At 38.8% G+C, this 15,174-nt stretch overlaps 1 protein-coding gene across 1 annotated transcript in view; it reads right to left on the bottom strand.

Annotated features, from left to right (window-relative positions):
• Nucleotides 1-15,174, bottom strand: part of TRPC4 (transient receptor potential cation channel subfamily C member 4) — a 170,414-nt gene that overhangs the window by 80,541 nt on the left and 74,699 nt on the right. The window lies entirely within an intron of this gene.

Genomic DNA, 15,174 nt, shown 5'->3' with positions numbered 1-15,174 from the left:
CGTTAGAGCAAATGATTAGATAAACAAGGAAGAGTCAGACACAAACACTCCTGTCGGGTCCCTTGAAGTGCCAGCCGTGAGCAAGATGGAAATGCTTTCTCATCTCTCAGTGGCTAATCTCGGGTTTATAGGGAAGACAGAATCATGGGGGCATAATTGCAACTCTCTGAAGGAAGCAGGGAACAGGACACAGACAAGCTGGAGTTATAAAATAAAATGGGCAAGTAAATGAGAAAGAAAAGATATGTTTTCTTAAAGAGAAGGTTGAAAATATGACTGTGTAGAGAAACAAAGATACGTGCTGCAAAGAGCTTAACATCTTAAGGCTCAGTCCTACATTCACATGCACAAACAAACAGAGTGTGTTTACAGGAAAATAGGGGAGCTGGTAGAACAAGGGCCCCAAGAGACCATTTTTAAAGCCTCTTCTGGTGTGCATTTCTGCATTTTCAGTCTTCTGGTGTGTTTCTATATTTTATTAGAAGACTGTAAGGTCTTTCATTTTAACTGTGTTTCTTTATTTTACAATACCAGCTTCTAAAGTCTTTCCCAGATCAAGACAGCTCATTAGACTAGTATGATGAAGCCATATAAGTGTAATTAGCCAATGTCAATCAAAAAATGGTATTGGCATCATCACTTATGGACTGCCTTTGGTCCATAGCTCAATAAATAAGTACAAACTCAATTCACATCAGCAAGGTACTCTGAGTGGCACTCCTTTAGGGAGAAGAAAAAGGGAAAACATTTGACTCAAAGTTATCCGAAGTCTAGGGAAATAGATGGCCACTGGAGGGAGGAAAAAATGTTTGATAGAAGTCTTATGACAACAGAATGACCTCGTGGAAAAAATACGCAAATAGCTAAGAGAAGTTAATAGGAAACAGGTAAAGCATGTGAGAACAGTGTAAGAATGAGTTGAAATGAGCTATGTTTAGAGCCCTGGGATAGAAAGAAGTGGAAAAAAAATGAAATGCACAGAATCAGACAGAATCTCAGTGGAAAATAAAACTAGAATGAAATCAAGCTGAAAAGAAATGGTAGTCTGCAGATCTAAATCCATAAATAAAATCCATAGATCATGGATTTTTTTGTCCCTCTTTCTAATGAAGACACTGTGTGTTTTGTACATTTTTTAGCTGTTCTGCATGTAAAACAGTTCGTTTGTTCAATGGAACCATGTCCATGTATAAGAGCTGCTATGTGTGTGGGCTGTAAAATCGGGGCCTGAAGCACTAATTAGCTGAATGAGAGAATTACTTTGGGAGGTGGCCGCTTATTCATGTAAAATGGGGTGGAAAGTCAAGACTGGAGATCCGGCATTCGGGATTGTAATCACACATCCCTAGGGAAACAATCCCTGCCTGGCCATAGCGTATTGCTGACCTCGAGTAGCTGTGCCGGATTCTGAGAAGGTATGTGGAGTCAACGGGCAGAAATCCCTTTTCTCCCTTCCCACGCACTCAAACATGCACGCTTGGCTTGGCACTGGGTAAGCCTGGCACGGAGTCTGTTTTGGAGCAAGGCTGTGGGATGCCTAAGCCAGCCCACCCACCCTCACGACCCCACGCGGAGGGAGCAGCCGTCCTCACGGTCCTCCCCACAGGCTCATGGGAGATGCTTACAACCAGGGGCTGTGAGCTGAACAGCTTCTGAGCAAGCTGTCTTCTGCTTTCCTCTTCTTTATTCTGAGGTAGAAATGAAATATGTAGTGTGTGCACATATAAAGAAAAATACAGGTTTAAAATTACTTAGGAGGTAAAGAATGGGGGGGCACTCGGGCGCAAGAACAAGCCAAAGGTCCGTGTGCTGTGCCCAGTCTCAGCTGCAGTCAGGAGAAGAAACACAACCCGGGCATTTATCTTCAGAGCACTCTCTGGCTATGCCCACACCGCTCTGCCAGGTCTCTCACAACGCTGGAAACCTCCAGGGCATCTCAGGTCATCTGTCACCTCCAGGCTGAGCAGTGCGCAGCACCCACCCTGGGATGACCATACGCCAAGATCGCTTCGTTATTCCTGCCCAGTATGGACTGGGGCTTGAAATCCATACCTGTTTCCTCACCTGTCTGTGGCGTCAGTGGGGAAAATGAGACCCATTTCCAACCCCAAACTTCACTGGTTATTGCAGTCTTAGATTTATCTTCTCTTTTACTTACATATTGCGTAGAAAAAAAGAGAGCACGTGTGTGCACACACACATTTTTCCTGCTCTCTGAATTGCCATTGTGGTCAATGCTTTTGAGGCTAGAAAGAGATTAAAATGGCAGTCGAGGCTCAAATTTTGCATAAGTAGAAGTGAGCTTTTGGGCTACTGTAGGCCTGAAAAAGGTTTGCAGGGAGGGATGGGTTGTGCTTTGACAGCACCTGCCACAACCAGTGAGACTCCCTCTCGGCCCCAGGGTCAGAGTACCAGGGAGTAGAGGAGAGAGCCACAACGGCAGAAAACTCAAGGGTATAAAGCTATAACTCCAAACTCACTGACTGCTCAGAGTATTCCTCTGTCACTTAGCATGTCATTATCTTTGTACTTTCTGACAGTACTAAACTAATATTTGCTTCAAGCCCTGCCAGAACTGAAGGCTATCTTAACATGTCATTAACTGCAATCTTCTCTGAAAAATTAAGAGACACAGCTTCAAACAACATGGCATTGCAATGATTGACTCATACACGGGGTCCATTAACTTAAAAACTGCCTGTTTTTCTCATAGCTTATCAAAACCTTTCATCTTAACGTAACTCAGCTATAAATCTAACGCACACATTTTGTAATTCATGCCATCAGAATGTACCCAAATATAGAAGTGCATATTAAATAATTTCAGCCTTAACTTACAGAAATATTTAAACTTAAAGGGCAAACCCTAAGACTGCAACTTTAATTACATCATGAGTTTAACCTTTGACCCTTTACCTCCTATTTTAAGATTTCCTACTCATTTAAACCAAAGATATAAAGAATGCCAAAGCAATAAGGTCAAATAATTCCCTCATCTGCAGTATAACGAAGTACTTATCTTCTGAAGTTCTGAGTGCTCTCATGGCACTCAGAATATTTTAGCATTTAACTGTTGACCCAGAGTACTTGCTCTGAAGTCACCAGACTTATGATAAATTTTACTTTCAAACTACTGCAACATAATTCTCTTTAAAGAAGCCAAAAAAAATAACCAGCACACACACTGATATTAGCCACACAATCTAAAGCTTTGACAGAACACTCAGAGAAAACACATGAATCTTCCTTAAATCCTGGGAGGATGAGGAGCTACTAGGCCTTACAGTCACTGACTGTGACTGTGACTCCCCAAGGCTTAACAGTGGTATAAATATATTACACACTTTGGAGTTATTATGTCAAGTGTGAGGCTGCTTAAACTTTGAAAGGTCAAATGATTTTTGCCTTCTTAGGTTTTGTTGAAATTTTTCTACTTTGACATTATTTATAGGGCTGAGCAAAGCAGTTTAGGGATTGCATACTTGTATGCATACCTGTATGGGGACGAGCAGGCAAAAAGAAAACAAAACAGAGAAGATGAAAGAAGAGCTCAAAGTCTGTACACTTCAGTGCTCAAGTACATGAGATTTTTTGTTGCATTCCTTTTCCCTGCACTTACTGTAAGTGTGAATGAGACAGCCTGAATTAGGTATCTAACATTTTTTTTAGACACCAAGAGGAACAACCCCCTTCAATATGTGTAAGTAAGTTCTCTGTATGGTCTGTGTGAAAAGCCCCTTTGCCATGACAGAAAGAGAAATCTAGGCTAAATCAATGCCAGATAAGTCTGAGACATTTTCTGTCCCTATGACATTAAGGTAGAGAGACCAACTACTGATGATCTGCTAGATATCCAGCAAATAGAAAAAGATAACAGTGAGTTTGGAAAAGAAGGAACCAATACCCCAGGTGTGTCCATGTCTCCACCTAGATTTCTCATAATAGCTCTGATTACTGTAATGTCTTAACAGAGAGACTGAAAACTGCAGTGCCCATTTACCTGCTTTTTAAGTGCAAGAGCTCAGAATCTACGTACAGCAACCTATTTCCTTGGGCAAACAGATAGTTTGCCTGGTTCTTGTCTTTATTTATTTATTTACAATTATTTTGCCTTTTGTTTGTAAAGCAGAGCAAATCCTGCAATGGCTGCAATTAGGTGAATAAATTTGAGTCATGTCAATCATGACAGCATGAATGGAGGAAAAACCTAAAGCAAAAAAATAAAAGGATATATGACAGATAACAAGATTAATACATATGTCATCTCATGCAGTACCACAATATATTAGGAAAGTAATATTATAAAGGTGTGTCATCAAGCTCATCGGTTGCTTCAGCACTATTATTCTGCAGCTGTCATCAGCCAAACATCTTGAAAATGCTGAACTCTACATTTCAGTACAGCCAACAGCATACAAGTTACCCCTGTGCGTATGAAGTTTTCTGATTTGCATTCTAATTTGTGGAGTTTTTCTCTTCTTCTGTTTGATATTATTATATCAGCTGAAATACATCCTGACTGTAATAATGGAAGTAGTTCCACTAGGAACAATTCAAAAAATCCTCCTAACCCAACTCCTTTCCCATGCTCTAAGTCACTAATAAACTACCAGATAACTTGAATAACTTGAAAGTATAACTTCAAGATAACTTGAATTCAGTTGTCACACCACTAAAAGGGTCTGTTTACAGTCTATCCTGAAAGATGTGCTGAAATTACCCTAACGAGACTGCACAAACTGCAGGCCTGTAACGGCAGCCCCAGATTTGACCGAAAGTCCTTTTCCCCATCCCAGGGCGCTCGCTGTGCATTGCACAGCTGGCCTGTCATTTGGCCATCAAGCGTGTAAGGCAGGCGAGTGGATGGAAGTTGCTAAGCTGAGCTCAGGGACAGCATCATTTCAGAGCCGCGTGTGTGATCCCAGCCATGCAACACCCATCTGGCATATTGTCATTTTCTGCTTTCCATGGGCAGCTCCCCCGGCCTCCCTGGAAAGGGTTCAACTTGTTTATTGTCCTTGGACTCACCACATTCCCTAAAGGTAAGTACCAGACTCTTAATGTGCTACTGAAGTATTTTCTTTCCTTTTATAACGTTTTGCCTCCACATCTATTCTTTTTTGTAAGGAAACAGATGTATCCACAAAACCTCAACTTTGTAAGTTAACTGACAACAGTCTGAGGACTAAATGTAACTGTATGAACGTGCAATGAAATTTTTTAGAGATGTTGTAACTTCTTAAGAATGGACACTTTGAATACTAATTAAACATCTGAAATGCTGCCTAAGTCCAGCAGATAAGATTTCATTACAAATTGCGTCCTTTAACATTTTCAGACCCGCGGTTCATCTTCAGTGTTGTCAAGGTGTTTAATGCTCATCTTCCAGACTTCTTTTCTCTGGAGTCCAACCACAAGCAACAGAGATAATAAAAATGGGGCAGTACATATCTGAGGTTAAGTGATGCTTCTCTTTTTGGGTCTTAAATAAAATATTGAATCTTAAATAAAGTGTGTTTAAAAAATTAAAATATTGGTTCTTACATAAAATATATGAAGACCTCAAATTAATATTCTAAATGCTGGACTCATAAGGCCATAAAACGTCCCCCTTGTGCTAAATTATAGGTGTGGTTCACAGCAAAAGGAAACAACTGACTAGCCAGAATGAAATCCTAACCACAAGTTCATGCTTTGTGGTGGAAAGGTTTCTTTGGGCTGCAGATTTGAGATGGAAGTATTTTCTGTCAGATTCCAAATAATATTCTGAATGGAAAAAAGCGGAGGATTCCTTGAGCGGAAGAAAACACATAAATCTGACTTAAGGCAGTAACAGCTGGGCAACTTATCTGGACCTCAGGACAAGGGTTTTGTTAATAGTTCTGCCAGTAACTCTAGGTTGCCTAGGCAGATCATCTCTTTCTGCTTCTTTTCCCAGTTGGGTACACTTTTCTTTTTGAGAAAATGTTTTATCAACCCAGGATGTAATGACAGTTATAAACTGTCAGGAAGATACAGCAAAAAATAATAATTAAAAAAATCAGATATTTTTATGTGGACATTTTTGAATAAAAGAATCTGGATTATTTATTTATTTTGAAACCTTACTTTATTCCAAAATTTCCATATAATTTAAGAATAAAAAGGATTGATTCCCCCAACATTTTGTTTCAGATCAAATTATTCTGATTATACTATTTTATTACGAAAATTCAAACTATTAATTTTTTTGAATGTCCCTAATATTTTCTTACAAAAATGTTAGATTTCAAATCAGCCAAGAAAGTTGTCTTTGATAAGCTTTGATAAGCAACTCAAAACAGATACCTAATTTTAGATAGCTAAAGTTGGGTAAGGTAATACATATGGCCCAACAGGATTTATTCAGCAGACACAAGCCAAACACTGAACTATCTCAAAACTTGATGGCTGTGCTAACTCATCCTAATACTAACCCACAGCTAACCATAGCCCATGTCTCCTAATATGCACTGCAGGGATGCAAGATGGATATTTTGCAAAAGAATTGAATTCATCATTCTCGCCAATTTTCCAGGGCTTGTGAAAAGAAGACATGCATAGTTAATGCTGAACATGTTACCTTTATGGGTTTTCTATTGGTCTGTCTGCTTTTGGCAGGGCAAGGAGCTGCCCTTTTTGCCTCCTTGCAAGCCCTTCCCAGTGTATACCACATAAGCCATAAATATTTCCGGAGATCAGGTCTAAATGTCCTTATTTGCTGCTAATATGCATCACTGCTAGCAAAGGATAACTTCCCCCCACTTAATTAAAACAACGTTTTATATAATATCATGTCCATTTATTTTGCTATGCTGGGACATGACTGGGAGCAAGGAAGTTACCATAGCTAATACAAAATCCCTGTCACATTTAAGGAGGCTTCAGTGCTTGCCCTTCTGTGTATAAAAGAATTTTGCAACATTAGATTTACCACTTTGAGTTATTTTCATTCTTTTTTTCCAAATACAAGCTGAGTTTTCAAAACCTCGGAGTTTTTAACTTTTTTTTTTTATCAGTTACACTTAACCTACCTCAAGATGTGAGCCAATGGTTTTCTAATGCTTTTTCTCATCCTATTACAGCTGACTCAATTTGTGTGTCACAATAGTCACAGCATGGACTGATGACTTCCAGTCTCTGTGCCAGCCGCATTGCACAAAAGGCAGTAATGTTATATATTAAGAAAAAGAATTACAATAGCATTCACTGAAACCAGCATCGCTTTTCTAAACAATGCAGATGACTTGCATAACTGCATGATAGAAATAACAGTATATACTTAACACATCTGCAGAACATTTGAGCCAAACAGTGTAAAATAATTCAGCAATAGAAGCACTGGACAGCAGGAAGGAACTTCTCAGAAGGTCTTATTTGCTCCCCTGAATCCAAAGTATGGTAACCACACCTCGATCAGTCCCCACAGATATTTGACCAATCTGTTCTTAAAGCCCTGAAAGTGCTGGGTGGATATGTTGCACCATTTCAAGACCACTTTCCTGATACTTAATTTGTTTTACCTTTGTGCAGTTTAAGCCTATAATGTCTTGTTCTATAAAATGTGGATACAGAGAATACATGATTTCTTTGCTATAGCTTCACTTTTCTCCTTTAAACACTCATTCCTTCAGACTTTCCTTATGGGGAATATTTTCCAATTTTCTGAGCCTTCTTATTTCTTTCTGCACATTCCTTACCACTTCTGAGTATATCTAATCATCTGTGCTCATTCGGATGTGATGAAATATGACACAAACTTTTGCCTGGTAACATGATACTGTCCAGTCTTTTTCTGTTAGTCTTGTTTTAATCCCCCCCTGCAGAACTGTTATCATAATAATTTTCAGTTCCAATATATACTTGGTTGATTATTTCTGCCTACTTAGAACTTTATACTTTTTCTTACTGAACTGTTTTATTTTTTTCAGAAATAATTTTTTCTTCGCCAAAACCATCCTGAATTCTAATTGTGTCCTGAACAGCCTTGTGATTGCCCCCCAGCTTCGTGTTGTCTACAGATTTAACACGCCCTCTATTTCATCTTAAATGTCATGAATGAATATACAGATTGGGATAGACCCTGGCAGAATTGTTCATTTCATCTGTCTGTTTGATTAATTCCTCTTATTTCACCAAGTATTGTTGGCAACTACTCTGAGTGTGGTTTTCTTAGACTGTACTTTGAGTGACAGTTTCTGAAATCATACAAAACTCAAGCTATATGATATGTACTGCTTTCCTCCAACATACAGAGCTTGCTGTCTGGTGATGAATGAAAATTATATTGTTTTGACAAGATTTGTTCTGGTAGGCTGCTATTCGTGTCTATGTTTTCTTCTAGGTGCTTACAAGCAGAATGTTTGATTATTTTCTTTGGGATCCTCCCTGGTGTGAAAAAAGTATAGATTTCTTCTATTTGAAAAAGGAGAATAGAGAATGGAAAGAAAATGCTGCAAAATGAATTGATAACAGTTTATAGATAGAATCAGCAGAAAAGATATTTGATTTGATAGATTTGGGACATGCATTTGTTGGGTGTGACTGATGACGAAAGGCTTCGGCACTTTATTTCTCTTTTTTTTTTCCTTTCTCCTCCTTGTTTCTCTGGGACCTGATCCAAAATACAGCCTGTACACAAAAGTGGTCATTTTCCATTAATGTTTTCCTGTGAGGAGTATTAGTGGATGGATATGCCCTCCCTTTAGTCAACGTCAATAGCCTGGGCAAGAGTGCAAAATGACTCAAAAGCAGACACTCAGTAAAAGACTGTCAGGATATTTTGAATTTGTTTGCAGCTCTGAAACTCATACCTGCTCTGTCACTACGTATCTTTTTGAAACTAGGTAGAGAACAGTTTTTCAAGTAAGAATTCTGGGCATTGCTTGAGCACTCATAATGAAAAATGACAAGCAAACTGTTGTTTTCATTCAGGAACAGTGAAAGAAGAAAATGAAAATGGTTTGGAAAAATATAGGAGCTAAGAAAGAAAAAAGATCTTATTATGAAATTATTAAAGAAGAACTCAAATTATTTCTGTCACATCATAATAAAGCTCATATATGCATCTCTTAAAGTCTATACAATGATGGAAGCCAGTATCAAAACTTCCTGAATGTTCAAAGTAGACCTAGACAGGTCCTTCCCAACTGAGTGTTTTTAAATGGATGCATAGATACTTTTCTCAAACGTAGAATAGTTCATAAAGGTAAAATAATTTTAGAAAAGTTGGTCTGACATGCCATTTCCTGAGAACCTGTGTCTGGTCTGATTAGAAAAAGATGGAAAAGCTCTTGCTTTTCCCTGTTTTTGTTTTCCTTCTCCCTAAATGGCTCCAATAGCTGGGGAGGCAGAAGGAAATTGGCTTGCTTCTCCAGTGAGGTCTTGAGAGAAATGTTAGAAAAAAAGAGTTCTTAGAATGTGAGCTGGATCCTTTCTTTCTCCCTGAGCTTCATGGATCTAGAAACAAGAAAAGGCATCCCACTGGCTAAGGAATGAGAAAGATGGTTTTTGAAAAGGAGCTTTTGCAGAAAGAACAATAACAGATTTGTGGCCTCTCTAGGTATCCACAAACTGTTTAGGAGATATGAGCATCTCAGAGGGAAGGGTGGGAATTAGCTAAACTTCTTCACAGCTGATTGCAATTATTTAGCATTGCAAAGTAATTTGCAATATCTTCACGGCTGGGAAGTAAATTTCTTGTCTGAGAAAAATAAAAGGGTTGTACTCTCAAAGAACAAAGTGGGAATCAGGCAAATTCACAAAACACTTGCAGAAAAATGTTTCATATACTTTCAAAATATGAGAAAGGAATACAAAAGAGTATGGCAGGGATGCAGAAACTCTATGAATATGCAGAGGATGCAGAGAAATGTCATAGTAAGCTGTTTCATAAATACGTTATTCCTGGTATGTTTTTCAGTGGTTTGTTATTTAGCAGCAGCTCTAGTTTTTGAATCATACTATAAGTTGTCCCTATTTCACAGATGCAAAACAAGACTTGTTTCTGAAGTAGACAGAGACCAAGGCTCACGCAACTACACTAGGATATGCTGGGAGTGAAAAATGGAAGTTCCTTTGAGAAGCAAAGGATTAACAATTGAATTCTATCACAAGTTAATGATACTCTTAGCTGTGTTCAATTCCTTAACAACAGACATCAATTGAACAATACTACTGCTTATGAGGTTTTGGAAAGATGTAGTGGTAAACAATAGAAGACTGCTAGAAATAAAAAAAATTCCTTTTGAATTTCCACTGCAAAGAGATCAAAGGAGAAATGGGAGAAGCATGCATTATTATAACCTGTCCTATGCAGTGAGAGACCAGGAGCAGAACAGTTAGCTAGAGGTTTAATATATATACTTTTAGAGGTATATATTGCTAGAAAGAAGCCTTTGAAACTGGTGCCAAGGGGAATGGATTGGTTCAAATCCTTTAATACTGTGAGTTCTCCTTCTTTCAGGTTAGTTTTATCTTACTGTTGTATTCCTCTTGAGCTTACTGTTTGATTGCAGATCTTGATCCGTACATATCTTATACACGTGGTACATCCTAGTAATTAATGGATAAAGAGGTATTCCTAATGTGCTTTAGGATATGGAAAGTTTTTTTCTTTGAGCTTATAGAACTACATTTTTACTCCATTCAGTGCATGATAGTAACAGAGGTTTAATAAGCAGAGGTTTAAATGAGTAGGGAAGAAAAAAGTCATCTTGTCAGCCAGCTTGTTTGTACTTACAGCTGACGTCACAAAACTAGTTGGTAGCAAATAAAATGGTGGCAGACTTTTTTGCATTTTCTGCAAATATTCAGTTGTGTCTTGGCAGTACATAATATGAAATGTAAGGCTTTGAGGGTAAATATTTCAGGTTTCCTTTTTTCTGCTAAAAGGCCTCACACATTGTGACAAACCTGCAAACTTAGATAATAATTTATTACCAACCCCATTAATGTTTACGTAGCTGAATTGAAAGGGGAAATAATTTTGCCTCCTGCCAGTATGGGGTGAAGATGTGGAAGATATGGATCCTGGCACTGCCATAAAGGAGAATTAAAACATTTCTGTCAGTACAATATGTGACATGCGTATCTTCCATCCAGAAAGCAGCTGGTAAATTGACAGGCTAAATTGGTAGTCTCCTAAGAAAAGTAAGCCTCTGTAATCACGTTAATGGACTCTGTCAGTCACCCCATTGTGACTTTTGAATTTGTTGGGCTGTTCCAGCTGGATGTTAACAGGAAGGAATATTGAAGATACTAAATTCCTGCAAGTTTCATAAAAGAGATGGATGATTGAGATCTGAAGAAAATTCTGGAGTGTGAGCTCAAATGTATTACTAGATATCAGAGAACTCATACAAAAAGAGGATATTACAAGTGCATCAGCCTCTTAAAAAGCTTTGATGAACATGCGTAACATTAGAAACAGAGGAAATGCAATCATGATGCATATAGCTGTGTGGAAATCAGATTTCATAAATTTCACCACTCAGAGAACAATTTGACAAAGGATGCTCTATGACAAGAGCAAAGTTCATTGTGGAGTGTTGAGGGCCACACATGAGCAAGCTTCTCGACAGTGGCATGTTTCTGGTTTTTAAATTTGCATAGGGTTTTCCCATGGCTGAAGGCTTGGAAAGCCAATCATTTTAAAGATTATTAGGTATGATTGCATGTTTGACTCTCAAAGAATAATGTTCACTTTGAAAAAGTCTTTTGAAGTCTGCTCTTCCTTGTATACAACTTTCAACAATAGGGCTCTGGTGGTCCTGTTCCTAAAATCTTTCCTGGGTTTCTGCATTGGACACTGTGAGAGAGAGGTTAGGTTGTAGATGAATCTACAGGATGGGATTTATCTCCAGATTTAAGTGCCTAATTATAGGTTCTATATGTGAATTAGGTTTTTAAGCTCCTGTCATACCCAGTGCAAATCTAGGGCTCACCTCAATTGCCCCTATGTCGGTGTCTAGTGCTATTTCAGATACCTCCAGGTGTCCTGTGTGACCTCCAGTCACCACTCCACACAGGCACAGGTCTCTCACAGGTCCTGTGTCATAACTGCTAGGCCCAAACATGTCTCATAGCTATACTAGGATGCCTCACATTTCAGTTATCCACTACATGTGTCTCTGACCTGGGCCCCTGGCTGATGTAGTCAGTAGAGTCCAGAGAACTATTTTTCTTAGCTTACGTTAGACACTTGCATTTGGTCAGCCCACCATCTAGTTCTTCACTGACCTTACTGGGAGTGTCAATATTTGGCTTACATGTGAGCACTAAAGGTGTGATTCAGGTAACTAGACATAGGCACCTCATACCATTTAAGATACCCTAGAGAATCAGAGAGATGTACACAGATATGACACAAAACCTACTGGAGGGTCTCACCCCTCTGCAGTGCAGGTGAAGGACAGGCAGGCTGCCCTGATGCAGGAGACACCTCTGCATAGACCCCTGGCTCTACTGCTATATTGCATTCAGCTTCAGGCATCTGAATCGGGAGCCCCTTTACATACATATATCTGTATATATATATTTACATATAACGCAGATCTTCTCAATCTGTTTTATCAAGGGCAAAACCCTGAAAGGCTGCTCTAGGCAGAGAAGATACTGGTTTGTTTATGTTGCTCCTTTAATGTTTATAAATTTGTTAACTTTGTAAGTTAAATTGCAAATGTAAAGATAATTGCATATGGGGATTTCTAGACCTTAGAAGACAAGACTACCTCAATCAAAAAAGGTTCTATTTGCTGAACTTCTTGGTCTTAATACTACTGGCCTCAGAGCTGATTCTTAACCTGTTTTCAAGTACTGAAAGGATGTTAAAATCTTTAGTTGAAACTATCTTTGCAGTTGTTTAGTTGTCAGGAAGTGAAAGCAGGTAGGTTTGGCAAAAAGGATTCCAGGCATGGAGGCTTATGAAGATGACAATACAGGACCACTAATTGTAGAAGGCAGAGATTTTGGACATTTTCTTTTTTTGTATGCTGTCCCTATTCTGATTGTAAACTTGGGTGAGGGCTGTAAAGCGGGGCTCAACAACTATGCTAAGAAAGGAAAAGAAATCAGCACTGAAAATATGACTTCTTGAGGAGAAATGTGACTTTCCCACTGACCTCATTTTTGCATTAACCCTCTAAAATTTTGAATTATTTTAGATTTTTCTAAAGATTTTTATTTATCTTAGGTTTTCAAATGTTTATTGCTAATCTGCACTTAACTCCTCATGGTAGAAAAATGCTTTCATTTCCAGCATGAGCTAAAACAAGAAGTGCAAAAAAACCCAGCAAATAATGACAGAAAAACACTTAATCTTTCTGAATCTATAACACTTAAAGTTTAGGTAGAAGTTTGGCTCACCAATTGTCTTTGAACTAAATCTGTATTTGTCATCATCAATATTTTCTGAACTTCTGCAAACTGCTAAAAAGGAGGATTAGATTCACAGCTGGTGTAAATCATCATCGATAACACTACCTGCCAGGAATCTCTCTGTAAGGATTCTGCTAATCACATTTTTTTAATGTTGCAAATAAAAAATGGCTCATCATTTTGTGCAGGTCAAGAAACTATCATGTTTCCCCATATCTTGGCATGCTTCTTTTGCCACTGCTTCAACTTTGGTATATTATGATATAGCACTTGTTACAAGGTAATGGGTGCATATTGTAGAACACATTGCCTACCTCAATATTGAAATTGCTAGCAGCTCTATTTGACGGCACCAGCATACCAGCTTCTGGAGTCTTTCTTTAGTAATTGTCACAGGTTTTTCTACACAACCACCCACCCTACCTCTGATGCATATAAACACAGACAATTTGGGTTTATTGCCAAGATGTAATGACACTTATGTGCAGCCTTTTCTGAACTTGAAAACAGCCAGCATCCCTCTAAAACATCAAAGAACAGTACTTTTGTAAATCCATATCTCCGTCTCATATGCAATCTCCACCTTTATGGTATACCTCTCCTTAAGAGCTACATGTTGTTTTCATGTGCCCATGATTATATATAAGACTGAACATGTGGATAGGCTACTATATCTATTTCATCGATAAACTGAAATATCCCCTACAGAGCCTCTCCCATTCATCTCTGTCTACTAATATTTTAAAACTTGTCAGAAAATTCTAATTAATCAGATGCCACTGGGGAAAAAAAAGACAAACTTAGCTACCCACTCAGGCAGCTGGAAGTGGGAAGAATCAACTTCGTGCCCTCACATTCCACTTCAAGACGGTATACTTCAAGCCCGACAAAATATCTTTGCATTGCCTCCTCCATACTCATTATGAGCTAGACTGTCATTAATCAGAACATTCAAAAAAGGCACTTAGTTCATGAACTTCTGTGGGAAACATTTTCAAAACAAAAATGATGCTTTAATCTCAACAGATGAATAGCATTGCACAAGTGATGGTGACTGTTATTTTCCAAAGTTACTGGAGAAACCATTTTAGATAAGAAAAACTACAAGGCATCATGCAGTGCTCCTAAAATCTTCTCTTCTCTTTCTGGCCCTGCTTCACCAATATAAGTCCCAGTTTGGTATCTAGGTGAAAATTTGAAATAACATCTTAAAACAACAGGTCCAACATGTTTGTAGTTTAAGTCCACTGCAGGTGTGCTGGACCTACAATCTGTATATATTTCCTGGTCTACTCCCTGATGACCCACACTGTTACCAGGAGGAGGTACAACCCCGACATAGCAACTTCCCTGCATATACCGTTGGGTTGTGGGGCAATGCAGGGCTGGGAAAATGCTATCATCCCATGAGGCTTGGAAGGAGAATAATGGACTGAAGCCGACTAAATGCTCTGCACTGAGCATTTGACTGACTGAGACTGAAGCTGGACTATGAGCACAGCTCCAGAGAAGAGCACTGGCTTCATCTCAGGACCTTAGGTCTCCTCAAAGGGCAATTTTAAGAAGTCCAAAGATACTAAGAGACATGAAAGGAACAGAGCAGGTGATGAGGCCACACGTGGGGAATTTCCTAGGTGTTAGGAGCTCTGTCAGACCTGATAAGAGCTCTGTGAGAAAAGCAGAATCTAAGCTGTCAGCATCTCAGAAATGGAAAATGACTCTTCAGGCTCTGTGCTGCTTTCATGCTGTTTCCCGACTTTTCACCTCTAGACTTTTTAT

Source organism: Grus americana, chromosome 1 (genome assembly GCF_028858705.1).
Source record: "Grus americana isolate bGruAme1 chromosome 1, bGruAme1.mat, whole genome shotgun sequence".
Lineage (NCBI taxonomy): Eukaryota > Metazoa > Chordata > Aves > Gruiformes > Gruidae > Grus > Grus americana.
Note: the sequence above shows the minus strand (reverse complement) of the source record. Positions and strands in the feature narration are given on the sequence as shown.